The sequence below is a fragment of the Choloepus didactylus genome, chromosome 6, assembly GCF_015220235.1.
Source record: "Choloepus didactylus isolate mChoDid1 chromosome 6, mChoDid1.pri, whole genome shotgun sequence".
In the NCBI taxonomy this organism is placed as follows: Eukaryota; Metazoa; Chordata; class Mammalia; order Pilosa; family Megalonychidae; genus Choloepus; species Choloepus didactylus.
Genome location: NC_051312.1, coordinates 105490286 through 105511816, shown reverse-complemented (window position 1 = coordinate 105511816; position 21531 = coordinate 105490286). Strand labels below are relative to the sequence as shown.

General features: G+C 40.4%; 1 pseudogene; it reads right to left on the bottom strand.

Annotated features, from left to right (window-relative positions):
- Nucleotides 1–7136: 7136 nt before the first annotated feature.
- On the bottom strand, nt 7137–20757 carry LOC119537244 (annotated as a pseudogene).
- Nucleotides 20758–21531: the final 774 nt, after the last annotated feature.

Below are 21531 nucleotides of genomic sequence, written 5' to 3'. Positions count from 1 at the left end.
AAAATAGATTCGGGTGATGAGTACACAGCTATGTGATGGTACTTTGGACAGCTGATGGTACACCATAGATGATTGTATGGTATGTGAATGTATCTCAATAAAGCTGAATTTAAAAAAAATAAAAAAAATTTAAATGGGGAAAGAAAAAAAAAAGAAGGCTCCAGGAAATACAATACTTTTGTCACCCAATACTTTGAAATTGTAATTCTTTAGACTGACTGCTTTCCCCTCTGGAATCTGATTGGTCAAAACATTACTTGAGAATTTGACAAACATGAAGTTTATAAGAGCCATAAAAATACTGCTAAAAGAAATCAAAGAAGACCTAAATAAATGGAAAGACATTCTGAGCTCATGAATTGGAAAACTAAATATTGTTAAGATGTCCATCATACCCAAAGAGATTCACAGATTCAATGCAATACTAATAAAAATTCCAACAACCTTCTTTGCAGCATCATGACCATTATCAAGTGGACTTTGTCAGAACTAGTGCAAATGCCCATGGCTTCGAGGAACCTCATATGGTAGGGGTTCCCAAACCTGTCTGTACATTACAATTACCTGGGACTTTTAAAAATTTCAAAGCTCAGGCCACAGCCCAAACCAATTAATGAACACTCTCTGGGGATGGAATGCAAGCATCAGTAATTTTTGAAGATACCCAGTGATTCTAGCATGCAGATAAGTTTGGGAACCATTGCCATCAGTTTTGGACCTGTCATTTCCTAGCCTGGGTAGGCATATCTAGTCACAACAAATAAAAACTGGTTCTGTCCTACAACATAAAATTTTGAAATGACACCTGTGAAATTAGTAATACTTAATGAAGGAAGCATCTAATACACAGTTACAATGCCTTGTAGCAATCAATAGTTAACTCACAGGGACTGGGGAACCCTAGAGGAAGGTCTGCTAGCTCAGTCCTGGGCCCCAGGGGGAGATCAGTGCTTGAACTGAGCACTAAAATTACTCCTGAGAGAGGGCCTTCCAGGCACAAGCTCATACATGCAATGGATGAGGCAGAAAGAACGTGGTGTATAATGGAGAAACTATAGCCAATTGGGTAAAACAGTGTCACAGGTGTGAGAGGGTATAATGTGGGACTGAATAAAATTTAGGAGAATCAGCTGGTTGAAAAAGGGCCTTTTATGATACACCAAGTGGTTTGGGTTTTATTCCTAAATAGAGAAAAATCACAATAACCAAGTAAATAGGTTCAGCTTTCTATTTCAGATATATTAATCCAGAAGACATATTGGAAAGAGCTTATTCTGGAGGCAAAAAGATCATTTAGGCTTCTGTTGTAGAAATGCAGGTAAGAAGTTAGAAAATTAAAATGAAAGGTGGAAAAAAAACACATTCTTGATATCTTTGTGTAGCAGGAAGAATATAAGTTAGGAACTGTTTCCATGTAGACAAAAGGAAGAAATTGCTTAGGGTGACCCCATATAATGTAATTTGAATCATGGGGGAGACGAGGGTGACTTTCAGGTTTTGAGGTGTGGAGTAAATGAAATCATGTGGGACACTTTGAATTTGAAGTGACTGTAACATTCAAGCTGAGATTGCTAACAGTCAACTGGAAGAAGAAATCAGATGATGATAAATTAGCATTTATGTATTTAAAACCTTGATGAGGAAATTGTGAATTGGGAGATTGTATAAAGTAAGAAGAGCAAGTGGTCAAAGGCAGAATCCTAGGAAAACCATAACATAAAGGACAAAATAAGGAAAATGAGACAATGAAGGAAACTAAGTTAAGTCAAGAAATATCATAGACAAAAAAAATTCTATGTAGAAAAAGAAAGGAATGATAGTAATAGCATAAATTGAGTCCTTGCCATGTGCCTTCAATTTTACCATCATTATATAAGTTATCTTCATAATTAATTACAGCTGAGAATACTGAGGCCTGGCGCGGGGAAGATGGCCCAGGGTCTCCTCTCATCTTTCCTATGATTCACTCCTAGTGAGCAAGGATTCAGGATTATGTGAATAGATACTGGAAACTGCACTCGTTTTGAATCAGAAAATTGTATTTCTACTCCTAGCTCAACTCATGATATGTATATGGTTTTGGTCAGTTTCTTCAAGCCTCTTTGACTGTTTATTATATGTTTGGGTGGAATTTTCTTAGCATTTTAAGCCTCTAATTTCCGTAATTTTAAGAGAATTAACTTCCCATTTTTTATATTCATCTGAGGTTCCTGTAACAAAAGTGGTGACCCGACATAAAACATACTGGCCTTGTGGAGCCCTGAACATTTCAAACTTTGGGGGGTTCTGAAATCTACAAACTTGTCCTTGTCATAAAGGATGAGTTTAAACTGTTTCTCACTTGAGAAGATCAGAAAGGAAATATCTTTGTGACAAACTAGGCAGAAATCTAGAGAAAACTGAAAGAGGAGGGAAATGTAATTAGGACTTGGAAAGGAGATCAGCGGCAACTGTTTTCTCATCAAAAGAAAAATCCCATTATCAGAAAGGGAGGAGCCTGCAGTAATCATAAAAGGATAATCAAATCAGATTGTGTGATTATCTAGCTTTGTCCTTGGAACACTGACAGTTTGTAGAATGCTGGAGGGAAGTTTCTTATATCAAGTAAAGCAGTGCCTCAGGAAATGTTCAGATTAATTTGATGTCATTTCTCCATAAATTCGTAGTAACACCATTCTTTAAACACCAAGTAAGAACACATTATAGATGTCCTAATGTCTTATCCTATCCTTAAATACTTATTTGATATTTTGAAAATACTAATTTGTTTGTATTTTTCTTTCATAACTTCACTGTTCTCTGGTATGGTTATCTTCTTATAATCGAGTTCTTCTGCTGGCTATTTTATGTTGTCTTATATATTCATGTAGATTTTAAGAACCAGATAGCATATCAAAACTATTTTAAGGGTCTTCTTAATCTCTCTCTCTCTCTCTCTTTCCTAGTGTAGTGTTCTCAAATGGGAGTGATTTTTCCTTCTGAGGGCCATTTGCTTATATCTGGAGATAATTTTGGATGTCACAAATTTTGGATGTGGGTAGATGTCACGGGACACTACTAAACATCCTACAATGCACAGGACACTCCCCCCCCCCCATCCTCACCCCACAAGCAAGAATTACACAGCCCCAAATGTTAATAATTCTACAGTTGAGAAAAACTGAACGAGAGAATCTAATGAGTAATAACAATGTGTTTAATCAGCCATTAACTGAGAACAGTAGGAATTACACAGAAATTGCAGTTTCAGAATGCGAATAAAAGGCTTCAGGTCTAAGATTCATATAAGACTCCCTGAAATAAATCTAGATGATTAATTTAACTTCATATGTACTAGAGAACAATATTTTAACTTGGGCTGATTTTCACTGTAATGAGACTTTCTGCCTTTCAGTCTGTAAATATATATATATATATATAAATAGTGTGAAAATCAATCTGAATGTATTCTTGAAATTCCTTCATTGCTATTTATTCACACAACACATGCTAGGTATCGAGGGGCAACACAAACAAGATGGGCAAGGTTCCTACCCTCATGAAGCCTAAAGTCTAGTCAGGGCCCTGAACAATCCTTTAGTTACAATTTGGTGAGTGCTGTGAAGGAAAAAATATAGGACATCATGTTGAATATAGAGCAGACTGTGAACCCAGGATAGTAGAAAGTGGCATTTGAAGTTAGACTTGAAGGGTGGTGGGTGGTGATCCTTAGGTGGGAAGGAGTTTAATAAATTCAAGTTACTGTAAATGAACATTGAATCTGGAGGGAGCAGCTAAGAAAAGTGGAATGAGGTGAGCAGGGGCTAGAACACTCAGAGTTTCATAGTCCATCATATCTCTTAACCTTGAATACATTTCCCTACCTCTTTCGTTTTTTTTTTTTTTCCTAATGATTCATTAGAATAAGTGGAGCAAGACTCAAAGAAAGACCAGAACCTGGAGGGTTCTCAAGGTAAACATTGGCTCTGACATCAATATTTTACAGTGTCCATTGCACTAGGATGGTTTGTAAAAAATGAAATCCTAGCTAACAATGGGTCTCTAATCTGGAAGGGGAGGCCAGTGCACAAAGAGTCATTCCCCACCATCTCTCTCCCCACCCCCACCAAGAATTAAAGGTAATAACAGAAAGAAAATATATTTCTAAGAAGGATGAGATAGAAACTCTTCACAAAAATTACTCAGTCAGTGACTATTGCTATGATAACCAAGTACTGATTTCTTCTCCATGTTTGGGAGAGGATCATTTCTCAGTATTAGCACCAGAGAAACAAACCAGCCTCCAGACGAAATTGGAGGCGCAGGAATAGGGTGGAGAAAATTAAGAGCTGGTCTCTCTCAATGCAGGTTACTGTCCAACAGAATTAAGAGGGTGTTCTAATTCCTGAAGGTTGTTTCTATTGGAAAAAAAATAAGAGCAAAAATACACTGTTTCTCCTCTGCTATGTATGTAAATTATATGTGGTAGAAGAGAAATTGTTGGGGCAAGGTTTCATATTTGCCAGGTGTTCTCCAATAAATTCTTTAGGATTCTTGTCTAGAACTAGATTAATGGGTCAGTGGCAGGCATATTTTTAAGGATTTTAATGCATATTTCCAAAATGTCCTCCATTAATCTCATACAAATTTATTAGAGGTGTGTGAGAGTACCCAATTTGTACTTTCAGCAATATTGGGTATTAGTATCACTTCTTCTTATTTTCTAATTCCATAGTTTAATAATGATAGTTCAGTTATTTACCTTCTTGAAGAACTGAATACATTTTCATTAAGGTAATGGATGGTTCTGAATTTTAATAATAGTGAGTATGTTAACATTTAATTAATCAGAGTTTGGTATTATAAGCATAAACATGCAAAACATTGATTTGTTCACATAATTTGTGGAAGTGTATAGCATATGCAGAATGTTTCCTCTTTTATATAAAACTAAATATGACTACAGACACCTACCTGTTTGAGTTTTATGAGAGGTGTGTATTTGGCAGTATATTCTCAAAAATTTGCTTTTCTTTTTTCAGGAGGCATTCATTCTCATTTCTAAAAGAACCATAATAAAATATAAAATTTATACTGAAAACATAGTAAGAATCCCACCAAGTTATTACTGTGAAGAGCTCCAAGGAGCTTAGTACTCCAGATTTTTTTCTTCTTCATTTTTCTCCAGTTTAGTTCACATTTTACAAAGTACAAAATATACTCAATTTGGGGGGGAACATTAATTTTTTTTCCTGTCCATCATAGAGTACATGAGTCTCGAGGGTTTTATATTTATTCCCAAAAGAAAATAAGTGTGAGGGCCCCAGGGAAACGGAGGTGTAGGACTGCCCAGTGCTCTCTCCCCTTCCCCAAGACTTTGGGACTGATGTAAGCACCATAGCTGATGACAAGGGGCGTGACATGCCTGGTGAGGGCCAGATTGGGCTGTGGCCAGGAAGGCCCCTGACCCGTCAACATGGGGCGCCGGGCACAGAAAGGACCTTCAGAGCCTCACTGTGCATCCAACACCCACCCACACCCATCTCAGGACAATGGAAATGAGTCTGGCATTAGACACAGAGGGGGCCTAGGGATTGCTTTTGTTGTTAGCCTCCACTATTATGGAGCCAGCCCTGCTCAATTCTTCCTGGACCATTTTCTGAACAGGTAAACGGAGGCAGTGGAAAGGAAACCATGCTGGGTTCTGCTTCTGTCTTAGGCCCTGAATTTGGCCTTTCTCATTCCCCCACAGGGTCTCCAACTTTGCTGGAAGCTCTTCCAGGATGGTCCCTCAGTAGGTAAAGGTGCAGTGGCACCCACCCCCTGTCTTGTTAACACTGTCTTCACAATCAGGTGCTTCAGAAGAGTCTGCAATGGTAGGTCCAGCCCATTCAGGGATGGCTGCATGGATGGACTGTCAGGTCTCAGGGCTGCCAAGCCTCTGCAGAGTAGAAACTCTACTGGAGGCACCTTTCCTCCTCTGGAGAGTAATTTTAAGAAGTCAGGTTGGGTGGGACCACCCTGCCAGGGCAACCTCCCTGGGGGCCCCCTTTCTATCCTGGGGCCAGGGCCCCATTCAAGACCTGCCACCCATCCACCTAATCATCTCTCTACATGTGGCCTGTAGGTAAGACAGCTAATGAGGACTCCAAATACTGAGTGAGTCAGTATCTTAGCTCAGATCTGAGCTCTGCACATGCAATGACCACCTACCCACTGACTTGTATCACACACATGTGCATATATAGATACTCAGGTGTGGGCATGCACAGAATCCAGTGTTCCAGCTCCCTGGGAAGGGGCTGCCCTGCAGTTCCAACTCTCATGGCCTCCCCTCTCCTTATACCAAGAGCCACAAACTCTCTCACCACCTGGCTGCCCAAGGATGTCCTGGCTCAAGCCTAAGCTTCTGCCACGTCTCCACCCCAGGCCTCCTCCTGGGGCTGGACAGCAGGCTGCCTCAGGTAACAGCTCCAACCTTTACCTTCCCAGGAGAGCAACCTTAACAGGAAGGTGTGGGTAACAAAGCTGAAGGATATGCCCACCCCATGGCTTCCTCCCACAGGTTGTGGGAAGAGGTAAAAAAGACATGGAAGCTTGTCCTTCCGCCTCTGTTTGAAAACAGACGGGTGGGGGTGGGGGGTAGCTAGAGGAGCTTCCAGATAGAGGAAAAGGTACCTAGTTCTCTCAGGGATCAAATCCCCTCATGACACCCCCAGCCACTCTTCTGACGCCTACCTGCTACCACAGCCAGCCCTCTTGGGTAAGGCAGCCCTCTCCCAATCCTTTTCAGGCCTACACCGTCCCTCCACACAATAGCAAGGAAACCTTCTGAAAAGGCCAAAGCTCCTGTCTTCTCACAGTTGGGAGACTCCCTTATCCTCACCCAAGCTCTGCTCACCAAGCCAAACCCTGATTCCATTTCCCAGTGACCAGCTGCTGCCCAGGCCCTGGCTCTGAATGGGCACAGATGAGTCCAGGAGCCTTGGCTTGGGCCCGAGCCCTGGAGGAATCCGCAATCAGGGGAGTCTCCCACAGGCCCCTTCTTTGTGGTCCTTGAGGCTGACTTTCCAGTCTCTCAAGAAACATTCCAAAAACAATCTTTGGGTTGGGGGACAGAACTGGGTTGCAGGCAGGGAATAGTGGGAGAGGCCCTTCTAATGGTTCTCTGCTTGATTGACTTTCAAGTTGTTGATGTTTCCACTGATGTTTTATTCTGGTACCAGACCATGGTCAAGCTTGAAAGTACTGATGAAATAGGCAGGGATGTCGGCAGCAGCTAGGGGCTTGGAGATCTGGGCCACAGTTCCACACCTGTTAAATCCCAGAGGCTGTCCTCCAACTGTAGCATCTTCCAGAGCTCTCTAGATGTACTTGTGAACAACAAATTACCAGGAAATCTCTTCTAGGTCTGTACTTTCATCAAAAGGGAGATGTAGCCTTTTCAAGAGGGAGAAGGAGAAGTAGATACAACTACAGTTGTGGGTCTAGCCCCTCTGTTGCAGTGGAGCATGATGTCTGTGAGGAGTGTCGTATCAGCAGGCAGCTTGTCAAGCTCCAAGCTGGTGACACAGAACCTATTGCTTGGGCTGGACGGAGGATAGATGATAGGCCTCTGAACCATTTGGTCTACCCAAAGTCCTTGGTGATGCCAAGTTTGTGAGCTGCTATCATCTCACCATTGACACATGATGGTGAACTCAAGGCATCAACAGGATGATACCTGGACTCCAAAGACAGGCTGCCAGAATCTGGAATATCTCTGTCACATGGAAGGGGACATGGATGGCGTGTGCTGATCCTTCTTTTCTGGGATTTTTGCTTTCAGATTTTGGCTTCAGTGGCTTTCTCTGTTTTCTGCAGGTCCTCTCTTAGCGTCTCTGGGGCTTTTCTCGGTGGGCTTCCCTTAATTTCTTCTTTGTTAGCTTCTGTCTTTTATCCTCTTATAAAAGATTCCAGTAAGAGGATTAAGACCCACCTTGAATGAGGTGGGTCATATCTCAATTGAAATAACCTAATCAAAAGACCCCACCTGTAATAGGTCTCCCCCCACAGGAATGGATTAAAAGAACATGGCCTTCTCTGGTGTGCATAACAGCTTCAAACTACCACATATAGCTACAGAAATTCAGATAACAAACTATTTCATTAACATTTTCATCATTGGTTTCCTCTGACACACCACTCTAAAACTCCAGAAGAAATCATAATTCATCCTACTTCCAAAACTCATTCCTCTTTAAGCATGAGCTCCTTTGGTAATAATCCCACCAAACACCCAATTGCCCATATTCTTTCCATTCTACATTAATAACACCTCCTAACTCCACCAGCACAGTGAACGTGATCTACCCCCTACCATACAATTGTAAATGTGAGCCCCTGGCAAAGTGTCATAGGGTGTGCCAAGCTGTCACAGGTTTTTCTTGTTTCTTTAATTTTTTTTTTTTATTAGAGAAGTTGTGGGTTTACAGAATAATCATGAAGGTTCAGTGTTATACAGTCCTATGTTTTATCATTTAATTTTTATTCTGGTAACATATACAACCAATGTTTCCCCCTTTAACCACATTCACCTATATAATTCAGTGCTGTTAGTTACATTCACAATAATGTGGTACTATCACCACTATTTATTTCTATCCCTTTACAATCAACCTATATAGAAATTCTGTACAAACTAAGGATCAACTCCCCATTCTCTTACCCCAAACTATCCACTGGTAACCAATATTCCAGATTCTAACTCTATGAGTTTTCTTATTCTAATTAGTTCGTGTCAGATCATACAATATTTGTCCTTCTGTGTCTGGCTTATTTCACTCAGCATAATGTCCTCAAAGTTCACTCATGTTGACATAAGCATCAGGACTTCATTCCTTTTTATAGCTAATATTCCAATATTCCATTCATATCGATTATCAGGAAATATGCCTTTTTCTTGTTCAATTGTAGTATGACTCTTATAGGAATTAAAGAGTAGAGCTGTATATTAAGGATACAGCACTATTGGGTTTTGCATTTACCCTTTTAGTTATCTGTTCTAGTTTGCTAATGCTGCAGAATGCAAAACACCAGAGATGGATAGGCTTTTATAAAATGGGGGTTTATTTTGCTACACAGTTACAGTCTTAAGGCCACAAAGCGTCCAAGGTAACACCTCAGCAATTGGGTACCTTCACCGGAGGATGGCCAATGGCATCCGGAAAACCTCTGTTAGCTAGGAAGGCAACTGGCGCCTGCTCCAAAGCTCTGGCCTCAAAACGGCTTTCTCCCAGGATGTTCCTCTCTAGCAAGCTTGCTCCTCTTCAAAACATCACTCCCAGCTGCACTCCGTGAGTTTCCTCTCTCTGAGTCAGCTCATTTATATAGCTCCACCGATCAAGGCCCACCCTGAATGGGCGGGGCCACGCCTCCATGGGAACATCTCATCAGAATCATCTCCCACAGCTGGGTGGGGCACACTTGAAACAAATCCAACCAATGCCAAAACTTCTTCCCCACACAAGACTACAAAGATAATGGCATTTGGGGGACACAATACATTCAAACCGGCACATTCCACCCCCTGGATCCCAAAATGACATTATCTTTCCAAATTCAAAATACATCCATCCCACAACATCACAGAAACTTACATCATCTCAGTAACAATAGTCAAGTACAAAATCCCATCAAAATCAATTTAGGTGTGGTCAGTCCTAAGGCATAATTTTTCTTTAGCTGTGGATCTGTGAACTTAAAACAAGTTATGTGCTCCCAATATACAAAGGACAGACATTCATAGGATAAACATTTCCATTGCCATAAGGAGAAACAGTAAGGAAAACAGGGTTAACAGGACCAAAACAGTTCCTAAAACCCACAGGACAAACTCCATTAGATTTCAAAGTCTGAGAGTCATTTACAGAACGATGTTGCATCTGTGGGGCTTGAGAGAGCGGGAGCCAACCCTTCTCAAGGGCCTTTTCGGCAGCCCTTTCCTTTCCAAATGCTTAGGTGAGTGCTCCAACATATCCACACATTGGGGAGACCACCTTCTCAGCCCCACCCTTCTCAAACATTGGGGCAGCTCCCGGATTCCTTTCCATCTCTGGGGCACACGCTCAACCCCTTCAGAACAGTGTGGTGGCAGCCAGGCTCTCCCCAATTTCCTGGGAATGTGCTCCGCCCTCTTTGTGACCTCACACAGCAAAACTCACCCTTTCCATGCATGTGGGCTGCTCCGCTCTCCCAGCCCGAGACCTCTTGACTCCAGACCTCAACTTCCATGGCTCTGTCTTTGAAGAAATTTTTCCTTAAATTTTTTCCTTGTCTGTCTCCTCCAGTCCAAACCAGCAATGGCTTTGTCTATAAAGATCTCGCAAAAATTCTGTTGGCTTTGCATGAAGCACGCAGGGGTCAAAGCCGTCAGAGAATAGGACTTTCCACAAATCCTTTCTGGATAATCCCATCTCCAATCTTGGCTCGTACTGAAATGGCGGCTGGGTTCTGTGTTTGGTTACATCCTCACGTTGGGCTGTAGCTTCAGGGATTCCACCCCCTGGAAGCTCATAATTTTCCAAGTGATCAGCTTCTGGTCTCTTTGAACCCAAGAGTTCAGTTCTAAGTTTATCTCTCTCTGCTCGCATTTTACTATAAGCTGCAAGGAGAAGCCAGGATACATCCTTCACACGTAGTCTGGAGATGTCCTCAGCTAAGTATTCCAGGTTGTTGCTTTCAAATTCTTCCTTCCATCTGACACCAGGATTCAATTTTGCCAAATTCTCTGCCACTTTAAAACAAGGATCACCTTTCTTCCAGTTCACAACAACACATTCATCATTTCTGTTCAAGGCCTCATCAGAAGTATCTTTAGAGTCCATATTACCACAGTCTCTTCAAAGCAGTTTAGGCCTTTTCTATCAAGCTCCTCACAATTCTTCCAGAATCTTCCCCTTATCCATTTAAAAAGCCATTCCAACATGTTTGGTATTTGCAAACTCAGCAGCAAAAGCACCCCACTCTCGGTACCAAAATCTGTTCTAGTTTGCTAATACTGCAGAATGCAAAACACCAGAGATGGGTAGGCTTTTATAAAACGGGGGTTTATTTTGCTACACAGTTACAGTCTTAAGGCCACAAAGCGTCCAAGGTAACACCTCAGCAATTGGGTACCTTCACCGGAGGATGGCCAATGGCGTCCGGAAAACCTCTGTTAGCTAGGAAGGCAACTGGCATCTGCTCCAAAGCTCTGGCCTCAAAACAGCTTTCTCCCAGGACGTTCCTCTCTAGCAAGCTTGTTCCTCTTCAAAACATCACTCCCAGCTGCACTCCGTGAGTTTCCTCTCTCTGAGTCAGCTCATTTTTATAGCTCCACCGATCAAGGCCCACCCTGAATGGGCGGGGCCACGCCTCCATGGGAACATCTCATCAGAATCATCTCCCACAGCTGGGTGGGGCACACTCCAAACAAATCCAACCAATGCCAAAACTTCTTCCCCACACAAGACTACAAAGATAATGGCATTTGGGGGACACAATACATTCAAACCGGCACATTATCCTTATTGATAATCTTCATTTCTTCACACTACTTCAAAAACTCTCTTCTGTCTTTTCCTTTCAACTTACAGAACTCCCTTTAGTAACTCTTCTAAGGCATGTCTTTTTGTTGATGACCTCTCTCAGTTTCTGTTTATCTGTGAATATATTGAACTCTCCCTCATTTCTGAAGGATAGTTTTGCTGGATAAAGAATTTTTGGTTGGCAGTTCTTCTCTTTCAATACCTTAAATATATCATATCACTGCCTGCTTGCCCGCATGGCTTCTGATGAGAAATAGGAACTTAATCTTATTGAGGATCCCTTGTATGTGACGAATCATTTTTCTCTTGCTGCTTTCAGAATTCTCTCTTTATTTTTGGCATTTGACATTCTGATTAGTATGTGTCTCGGAGTAGGTCTATTAGAATTTATTCTGTTTGGAGTATGTTGTGCTTCTTGGACATGTATATATATGTCTTTCATAAGAGTTGGGAAATTTTCAGCCATTATTTCTTCAAATATTCTTTCTGCCCCTTTGCCCTTCTCTTCTTCTGGGACACCCATGATACATATGTTTGTGTGCTTGTGCTGAGACTCGGTTCAGTTTTTTCTTTTCTTTTATCTGTTCTTCTGACTGTATGATTTCAATTGTCCCATCTTCTAGTTTGCTGTTTCTTTTTTCTGCATTTTCAAATCTGCAGTTATATACCTTTAGTGTATTTTTAATCTCTTCTAGTGTGCCTTTTCATTCCCATAAATTCTTTTAAGTTTCTGTTTATACTTTCTTTATTCTTACATACTGTGTTCTTAATATCCTCTCTCTCTTTATGTATATATTCCTTCATATCCTTGAATTGATTTAGGAAATTTGTTTGAACATCTTTAGTTGTTTCAAACTTTGTATCTCCACTGAAGTTATCATCTGTTCCCTTGACTGAGACATATCTTCCTGTTTCTTAGTATGGCATGTAATGCTTTTTAATTCTGATGTCTAGGCATCTGATTATCTTTATGAGTTAACTCTGAAGGTCAGTTTCTCCCTCTTATCTAGGGTTTTATTGTTGACTGACTTTCTGTAAGGCTCTTCTTTGATGCTTGGTCCAACTTATTCTAGACCTTCAGAGTAGCCCATGGTTAACTGATCAGATTTTCTCAGCTCTTCATCTGATTCTTGCCCTGGATATGTGCTACAATTTATAAGGCTCCACTTTTTGTGTAATTGTTTCACCTCCAGGAAAAATCTTTCTTTTCTCTGTTTCTTCCCCAGGAATCTTAATCTGTTCTGTTTGTTTTTATGTAGAATTTCCTCCCAACCTCTCTCCATCACTCAATGCCCTGTTTTACTTACACTTTTCAGTGCTGGGACACTCCTGTCTTAACAGCAGTTCAGTCTAACACTCCCCACACCCTTTTCTCTGCCTCTCTCTGTGAGGCCTTTCAGACTCTGGTTTCTTCCCTGTTAGGGTATCCTGCCCTGGGGAGCTAGCTGGGGTTGACCCAGAAAGGTAGGTCACTCTAGAAGAGTCTGTTTTGCATTTAGGTGTCCCAGGCAACAGAAAATGGATTGAGTGAGGGTGCAACACTTCTCACCAGTCTTTCTACTGTGGTCTCTTCCCCACTACCCCCACCAAGGTCCTTTAGTATGCAGCACTCCTCAGCAGCTTGCGTTCTGTCCTGGGTCTCTGTAGACTTGGGTCACACTGCTTTGAGTGCCTCTATAGTCCATGTCCCTGGTGCAAGGTGGAGGGATAGATATGGCTGCTGCCTCTGAGCAACTCCCAAACTTCACAGATCTGAGTGATGGGGAGGGAAGAGGACTGGCAGTCTGGGAGACAGTTTCCTACCTAATAGTTTCTTTTTCTTTGATTCAGCATCTGTGGAGGAATTCTTCAGTCTCTACTGTCCTCCAGCCTTCTAAGCAAGTGGGATTTGTCTTTTTATTTGCTGAATCTCTGGGGAGGTTTTTTAGCAGGGGATGTCTTAAATTGCCATGTTCATTATGTCCTTTAGTGTATATTTAATGTAAGCTGCTCTCATCCCTTCTCTGGTGTCACCACTTCCACAGCGATGCAGCTGCTCACATATCTTCTTGATCAACGTGACTCCAGTTGCAAGAAAGATGACTGCATTCTCATAGGTTTTCAATAAATGATCTTGGACAATTATATTTTTTTCCAGGCCTTGCCTGTTGTTAAACAGAGAATAAACAGAAGAGAGAGCTGAGTCAAGAAAATATAATGTAGTTGTGCTGGTTTGATTCTATAATGTCCCTCACAATAGCCATGTTCTTTAATGCAATTTTGTGGGGGCAGACCTATTATGGGTGGGATCTTTTGATTAGGTTTTTCCAAGGAGATGTGACCCACCCAACTGTGGGTGAAACCTTTTGTTTAGATTATTTCCATGGAGGTGTGACCCCGCCCATTCAAGGTGGTTCTTGATTAGTTTACTGGAGTACTTAAGAGAGCTCTGGGGTCAACACAGACCCAGATGCTTGGAGATGCAGAAAGGTAAAGACATTTGCAGATGCTAAGCTAAGAGATGAAGCCCAGAGTTTGACCCCCACCCCACTCTCTGGAGAAGCTAAGAGAGGACTCCCAGATGCTTAGAGAGATATGCCCTGTGAGGCAAGCAAGGAGCAAGGATGCACAGGAGCTGAGAGAGGGGCACTTAGAGAGAAAATGCCAAGAGACATTTTGGAGACAGCCGTTGAAACCAGATGTTTGGAGTTGCTAAGCTAAGAGATGAAGCCCAGAGTTAGCCCTGGAGAAGCTAAGTGAGAACCCACAGAGGCTTAAAGAGAAGGCCATAGAATCAGAAGCTGAAAGGAATCCAACCCAGGAGCAAAGGACCAGCAAACACCAGCCGCATGCCTTCCCAGCTAACAGAGGATGCCATCGGCCTTTCCACAGTGAAGGTATCCTTGTTGATGCCTTAGTTTGGAAACCTTTATGGCCTTAGAACTAAAAATTTGTAACCTAAAAAACCCATTTATAAAAGCCAATCCATTTCTGGTATTTTGCATTATGGCAGCTTTATCAAACCGGAACAATTATATTGATGATTTATATATGTTTTGGCAATTAAGAGAATAAAGGAAAATATTTTAAATTTAAGACAAGGCACTTTGAAAGTTTTAAATACAAATATATGTCAAATGAAATATTCATTTCAATAAAAGAAAACATTAAATATTTTTATGTTTTCCTTTATTGAAAAGAATATTTATTAAAACCTATTTTGAGGTTTTTACATTTTTTTTTAAATTTTGAGTTTTTATTGAATAAACAAGCAAGGATTGTGCAAGGCACTGGAGAGGCAAATAATGACTAAAATTTCTAGTTTTATAGGCAGTGTCAGTAGTGTGTTAAGTGCAAATATATGTTTTTATTCTCTTATGGCTTGTAAGGATTTATCTACTTTTATATATTCTAGGTGACTGAAGTGGTGAATGTATTTGGAAAATCCAGATGCAGATTGTGCCATTCACTTCACTCCTCAACTTTAAATTTGCAAAATTAGTTTTAAAGATGTGACTCTTTACCTCAAAATCAGCAGATACCATAAGAGACATTTGCTACTGTATTATACTAAGGCCTAGAACTTATTTTAGAATATGAGGTACACAGATTCATTTGGGCCCTGCTTGTGATGTGACATCATGCATTTCAAATTCATTCAGCACCTACTATTTTCTAAGCCTTGTCCTAGTTGCATAAGATACAGAAATGAAAGCTACAATTCCTGCCTTCATGATACTCACAGCCTAGCAGAGAACACTGTCCAGTAAATGTAATAGGTAAGTGCCAGCATTATTTGGTCAAAAACCATCAATACTGGACATGGACAAATATATACTAAAATTCTGAATTTGCTATTACAAAATAATGGTATTGTTTAGATAATTATCTCTTTGCCTAACTGTTTTCTCATCTATACATTTGGGAACTGGGAATAAAGTTATAATCATATATGATACAAATATAAATTAGAATTAGTGCTTATAAAATGCCTGGCTCACAACAGACTCACAAAAAAATGGTAGGGTGATTCCTTCCTTTCTCTATTCCATCCATCATCCATATTTCTCTTCTTAATTCCAATGATAAATCTTTATGGAATGCACAACATGTAGAAGGACATTGTGCCGGTTTGAATGTATTGTGTCCCCCAAATGCCATTATCTTTGTGGTCTTGTGGGACAGATGTTTTGGTGCTGGTTAGATTTGCTTGGAATGTGCCCCACCCAGCTGTGGGTGGTGACTTTGGTGAGATACTCCCATGGAGGTGTGACCCCACCCATTCAGGGTGGGCCTAGATCAGTGGAGCCATATAAAACATGCTGACTCAAAGAGACTGAATGGAGTGCAGCTGTGAGTGGTGTTTTGAGGAGGAGCAGGCTTGCTGGAGAGGAACGTCCTGGGAGAAAGGCGTTTTGAGGCCGGAGCTTTGGAGCAGACGCCAGCTGCCTTCCTAGCTAGCAGAGGTTTTCCGGACACCATTGGCCATCCTCCGGTGAAGGTACCCAGTTGTTGAGGTGTTACCTCGGACGTTTTGTGGCCTTAAGACTGTAACTGTGTAGCAAAATAAACCCCTGTTTTATAAAAGCCTATTCATTTCTGGTGTTTTGCATTCTGCAGCATTAGCAAACTAAGACAGATAATATATTAAATAAAAATTCAATTAATGAACTTATTCTACCAACAATGAACAATCAAAGAGAAAATTAAGATAATAATTACAATTACAATAGCATCCAAAAGAATAAAATACCTAGAACCAAATTTAACCAAGGAGGTGAAAGACTTGTACACTAAAAATTATGAAACACATTGCTGAAAGAAATTAAAGAAGATCTAAATAATGGGAAGACACCCCATTTTCATGGGTTGGAAGATTTCCTATTGTTAAGACAGCAATACTCCCCAAAGTGATCTACATATTCAATGCATTGCAATCCATATAAAAAAGTCCAGTAACCTTTTTTGCAGAAATGGAAAAGCCAATCCTCATATTCTTATGGAATTGCAGGTGGTCCCAAATAACCAAAACAATATTGAAAAAAAAAAGTTGGAAGACTCAGCCTTCCCAATTTCAAAGCTTTCTACAAAGCTATGGTAATAAAAACAGTGTGGTATTGAAGTAAGAATAGACATATAGATCAAAAGAAAATAATTCAGAGTCCATATAAACCCAAACATCTATGGTCAACAGATTTTTGACAAGGGTGCTACGACCACTGTCTCTTTAGCAAATGGTGCAGGACAATTAGAAAACCACATTCAAAAGAATGAAGTTGTATACCTACCTCACATCATATACAAAAATTAACTCAAAATATATCAATGACATAAATATAAGAGCTAAAGTCATAAAACCCTTTGTGCTGGTTTGGAGTATTATGTCCCCCAAAAGGCCATTATCTTTGATGCAGTCTTGTGTGGGCAGGAACCCTACTGGTGTGATTGGGTTGGAGACTTTTGATTGGATGTCTCAATGGAGATGTGATCACTCAACTGTGGGTGGGATCTTTCATTGGATAATTTCCATGGAGGGGTGTCCCCACCCATTCAGCATGGGCCTTGATTAGTTTGTTGGAGCATTATATAAGCTCAGGCAGAAGGAGGAGGCTTGCTACAGCCAAGAGGGACACTTGGAAGAATGCACAGGAGCTGAGAGAGGAACTGCAGTTTACAGAGACATTTTGGAGACAGCCATTGAAAGAGAGGAGCTGCAGCCTAGAGAGGAAAGTCCTGGGAGAAAGCCATTTTGAAACCAGAACTTGGAGCAGATGCCAGCCACGTGCCTTCCCAGCTAACAGAGGTTTTCTGGAGGCCATTGGCCAATTTCCAGTGAACATACCCAATTGTTGATGTTACCTTGGACACTTCATGGACTTAAGACTGTAACTGTGTAACCAAATAACCCCCCTTTTATAAAAGCCAATCCATTTCTGTTGTTTTGCATTCTGGGAGCATTAGCAAACCAGAACACCCTTAGTAGGAGAAAAACATATTGACCAAATAATGCTGGCACTTACCAATTACATTTACTGGACAGTCTCTAAGACTTTGTATTTGGCAATGGATTCTTAGTTTTGATACCAAAAGCCACAAGCAACAAAAGAAAAATAGGTAAATTGAAATTCACTAAAAATCTTTTGTACAAAGAACATTATCAAGAAAGTGAAAAGTTAACCAACAGAATGGGCAAACATATTTGCAAATCATATATCTGATAAGAGTTTTGTAAACAGAATACATAAAAACTACTTACAAAGCAACCAGAAAATAACAAATACCCAATTAAACATGGGCAAAGGACTTTAATAAACATTTCCCCAAAGAATATATACAAATGGCTAACAAGCACATGAAAAGATGTTTAACATCATTAGTCATTAGAGAAAAGCAAATCAAAACTATAATGAGATACTACTTCACACCCACTGGATGGCAACAACAACAGAAAAAAATAACTGTTGGTGAGAATGTTGAAAAATAGGAAAACTTATATATTGCTGGTAGGAATGTAAAATGGTTCAGCTGCAGTGGAAAAAAGTTTGGTGGTTCCTCAAAAAGTTAAACATAGATCAAGCAATTCCACACCTAGGTATGTATCCAAGTTGAAAACAGGTATATGTATACACATGTACACAGCAGCACTATTCACACTAGTCAAAAGGTGGAAACGGTGTACATGTCCATCAAGAAATGAATGGAGGAGGAAATTGTGGTATATCCATACAATGGTGTACTATTCAGCTATAAGAAACAATGAAGAATCTGTATATGCTATAACTTGGATAAGCCTCAAACACATCATGTTAAGTGAATAAAACCAGACACAAACAGTCACATATTGTATAGTTTCTTTTATATGAAATATCTAGAATAGGGAAATCGATAGAGACAGAAAGCAGAATAGTTAATTGCCAAAGGATGAGGGGAGAAGGGGTAATTTTTACTTAATGGGAATGGAGTGTTCTGGACTGATGAAAAAGTTTTGAAATAGAGTGAGGTGGTGGTTGAGCAACAGTGTGAATGCACTAATTGCCACTGAATTTTACACTTTAAAATGGTTAAGCATATGTTATATGAATTTCACCATGATAAAAAAGAATGAAATATGGAGCACTTGAAAAATAAAAAAGTTAACATAAAATGGATAATAAAACTAAGTATAAAATCTAAAACTATGTAACATCTAGAAGAAAACATAGGAGAAAATCTTTGTGACCTTGAGTTAGGCAAAGATTCCTTCGATATGACACCAGAATCACAATCCATGAAAGAAAAAACATTGATAATCTGGATTTCATGAAAATTAAGCACTCCTCTTTGAAACACAATGTTAAGGTTGAGAAGACATGTACAGAATGGGATATTTTTGCAAATCATGTATCAGATAAAAGAATATATGTACTCATACTCAACAAAGAGAACAAACCAAATTAAAACTGGGCAAAAAATTTGGACAATATACTTCACTGCAGAGATTCTATCTTTAATATTAACAGTTTCATGTAAGAATCAGAAAGTAAAAGATTAAAATAGCAAATATTTTCCTGTAACCAGATTCATTCTCGAGAGCTTTTTTACATTATGAAAACAGGTAACCTTTAAAAGATACAAAAATCAGCATTGGATACTACACTGTGCCTTAAAATATATTTGGTTAAACAATATAGCTTTATTTCAAGAATAGGGAAGTTAAGGGAATTCTATTATTTCTAATATTTCTGTAATTCTCACCATTTTCTTAATAATTTAAAATCTAATTCTAGAACCTGTAGCCTTCAAGTTCTAAATAACATTTACTGCACTCGATAATCATTTTATGAATTAAATACATTAAATAGACTTGCATTTTTCATATACAAACTCTCGATGAGTAGATAGATGCATTTAACATCAAGCTTTTGATATTTTACAATCTGTGCTGGCTATTACCTTACATAATAACTGGCAACTATCTTCTGAGTCCTCATAATATATATGAACAGCCAAAAATGTATAAAAGAAAAAAAATAATCAAGATTATGAACTGTGTTAAGTGAATTTAAAGTGGTAAAACTTTTTTTCATACTAAAATTTCTGTTTTATACAGAAAAGTACTTTGTTGTACATTACACTCACCTGTGGATTCTAAAAATGGTTTCAAAGTGCTTCTTCCAGATGAATTTCTGGGAAATTTTCTTCAAGGCTCAGGGGCTCATTGGTGTAATGATTTACACAAGTCTCCAGAGTTCAGTCAATGCTAAATGCAGCCTTCTCCTGCTGAGGAAAAAATGAACCACACCGACCTATTAAAGAGATTGCGACTTTCAGGTATTCAAAAAGGTAACAATATATTCAGATTTTCTCAATATTAGTAATACACCTTGGTACCAAAGACTTTTCATTTAAAAAACAAAAACAAACAAAACCAACAAACAAAACCCTACCACACCTTTAGAAAGCCACACCTTCAATAATGGACATAAACCATTACTTTGAAAATAAAGAAATCCCAAATGTGAACTGTAAGTCTGAGTTTGAGACCCAAATTCTAATCCTAATTCATGTCTGTGAACTTGTTTTAGTTCATCCATTCTTTCCTTGATGGTTTTTGCCCTGTCTTCACCTATGCACTGTGACACATTATCAACCCTGTAATCCTGCCAAATCTCATCAAACCCAATTAATATCAACAATGCATCAAGGTGTCAAAGAAGAAACTTTGAGGAGTTTGCCAGATTAGCAGGTTGGCAACGAAGGCTCTGGCAATTGCAACTGATTGAATGGAATTTAATTTAAGGAACTAGGGTTTAAGGAATTAGTGCAGAAGAACCTTAAGGTATTTTTGGATGAAAGCAATGTGATCAGATTCAAATTGGCTTGATTGAAATGATGATGGGAAATTTGAATAATTTACCACATCTGAATTCACAGCATTTCATTTTTAACATATTGTTCTTTTTGCTTCAAAGTTTTGCGTTCAAATTTTTAATAACTTCTCCAATGATCATTTGACATGAAGTTTTTGTTTGTCTTTTTTCCATTTTGTCTGATTTTAACAATAATTAGTATTTAATTATTATGTACCAGGCACTGTGTTAGATACTTCACATGAATTATTTCATGTGAATTTTCCCTTTACAAAATTAATGTGTCGAGATAAGGAAAAATTAACGAATCAATGAAGGTAGTACGTAAAGAATTCTAACTCGGATAGGGTAGAAACCCTGCAGGTAAATCCCAATATCCGCATTTTCAGGGGAAAGGACAAGGGCAGAGGGTCACCTTCACACCCTCCTAACCCCGCAGCTCTGGGTGCTCCGGGCCGCCGCTTAGCCCTGCTTTTCCGAGCCCGGGTGGGCGGGAGGATCTGCCCTGGTTCCGGCGTCCACGCGGTCAGAGGGAGCCCGGGCTCCAGCTAACTGCTCCGGGGCTGGAGGGACAGCTACCATTCCGGGTTTCGCATCTCGCAGCTGGAGCTGTCTCCTTCCAAGGCAGCCGGCCTTCCGGGAGATTCTGTGAGTTTTCATGAGGAGGTTGCGGCGCGGACGCGGAACTTCGGGGGCCTTCGCGGGGCTTGGTGGCCTCCTGCCTCCGCCCTGCTGGGTGTGCCGAGCCGGGAAACCGAAGGAGGCGTTCCCGGGAGTGCAGGCGTTTCGGGCCCCGGCTCCTGGAGAGGTGTATGCAGCGCCCCCTAGAGTCTGTTCACCCAGGAGCCCACCGGAATCAGAAGGGGAAGGGAGACGCTCGTATTCCTGGATGTTAAATGGAATGCGCTGAAGAAACCCAGAGATCATCTTGTGTCCAGAAGCGCCTGGAGGTGCCAAAAGAGTCCCAGCGGTCCCTTCACACACTGGACGCGAGAGGAGGTGGTTCCTGCGTCCTCTCAGGGGCCGCATCTACCCTCACCGTCCTCGAAACCGCGTCTCGGGACTGAGAGACCCAGTCCGGGAAACAAGGGCGGGAAGTCTGAGAGGACCATCAGGAGGTGCAGGAGCCCAGCAACGCTTTGCGGCCGCGAACCAGG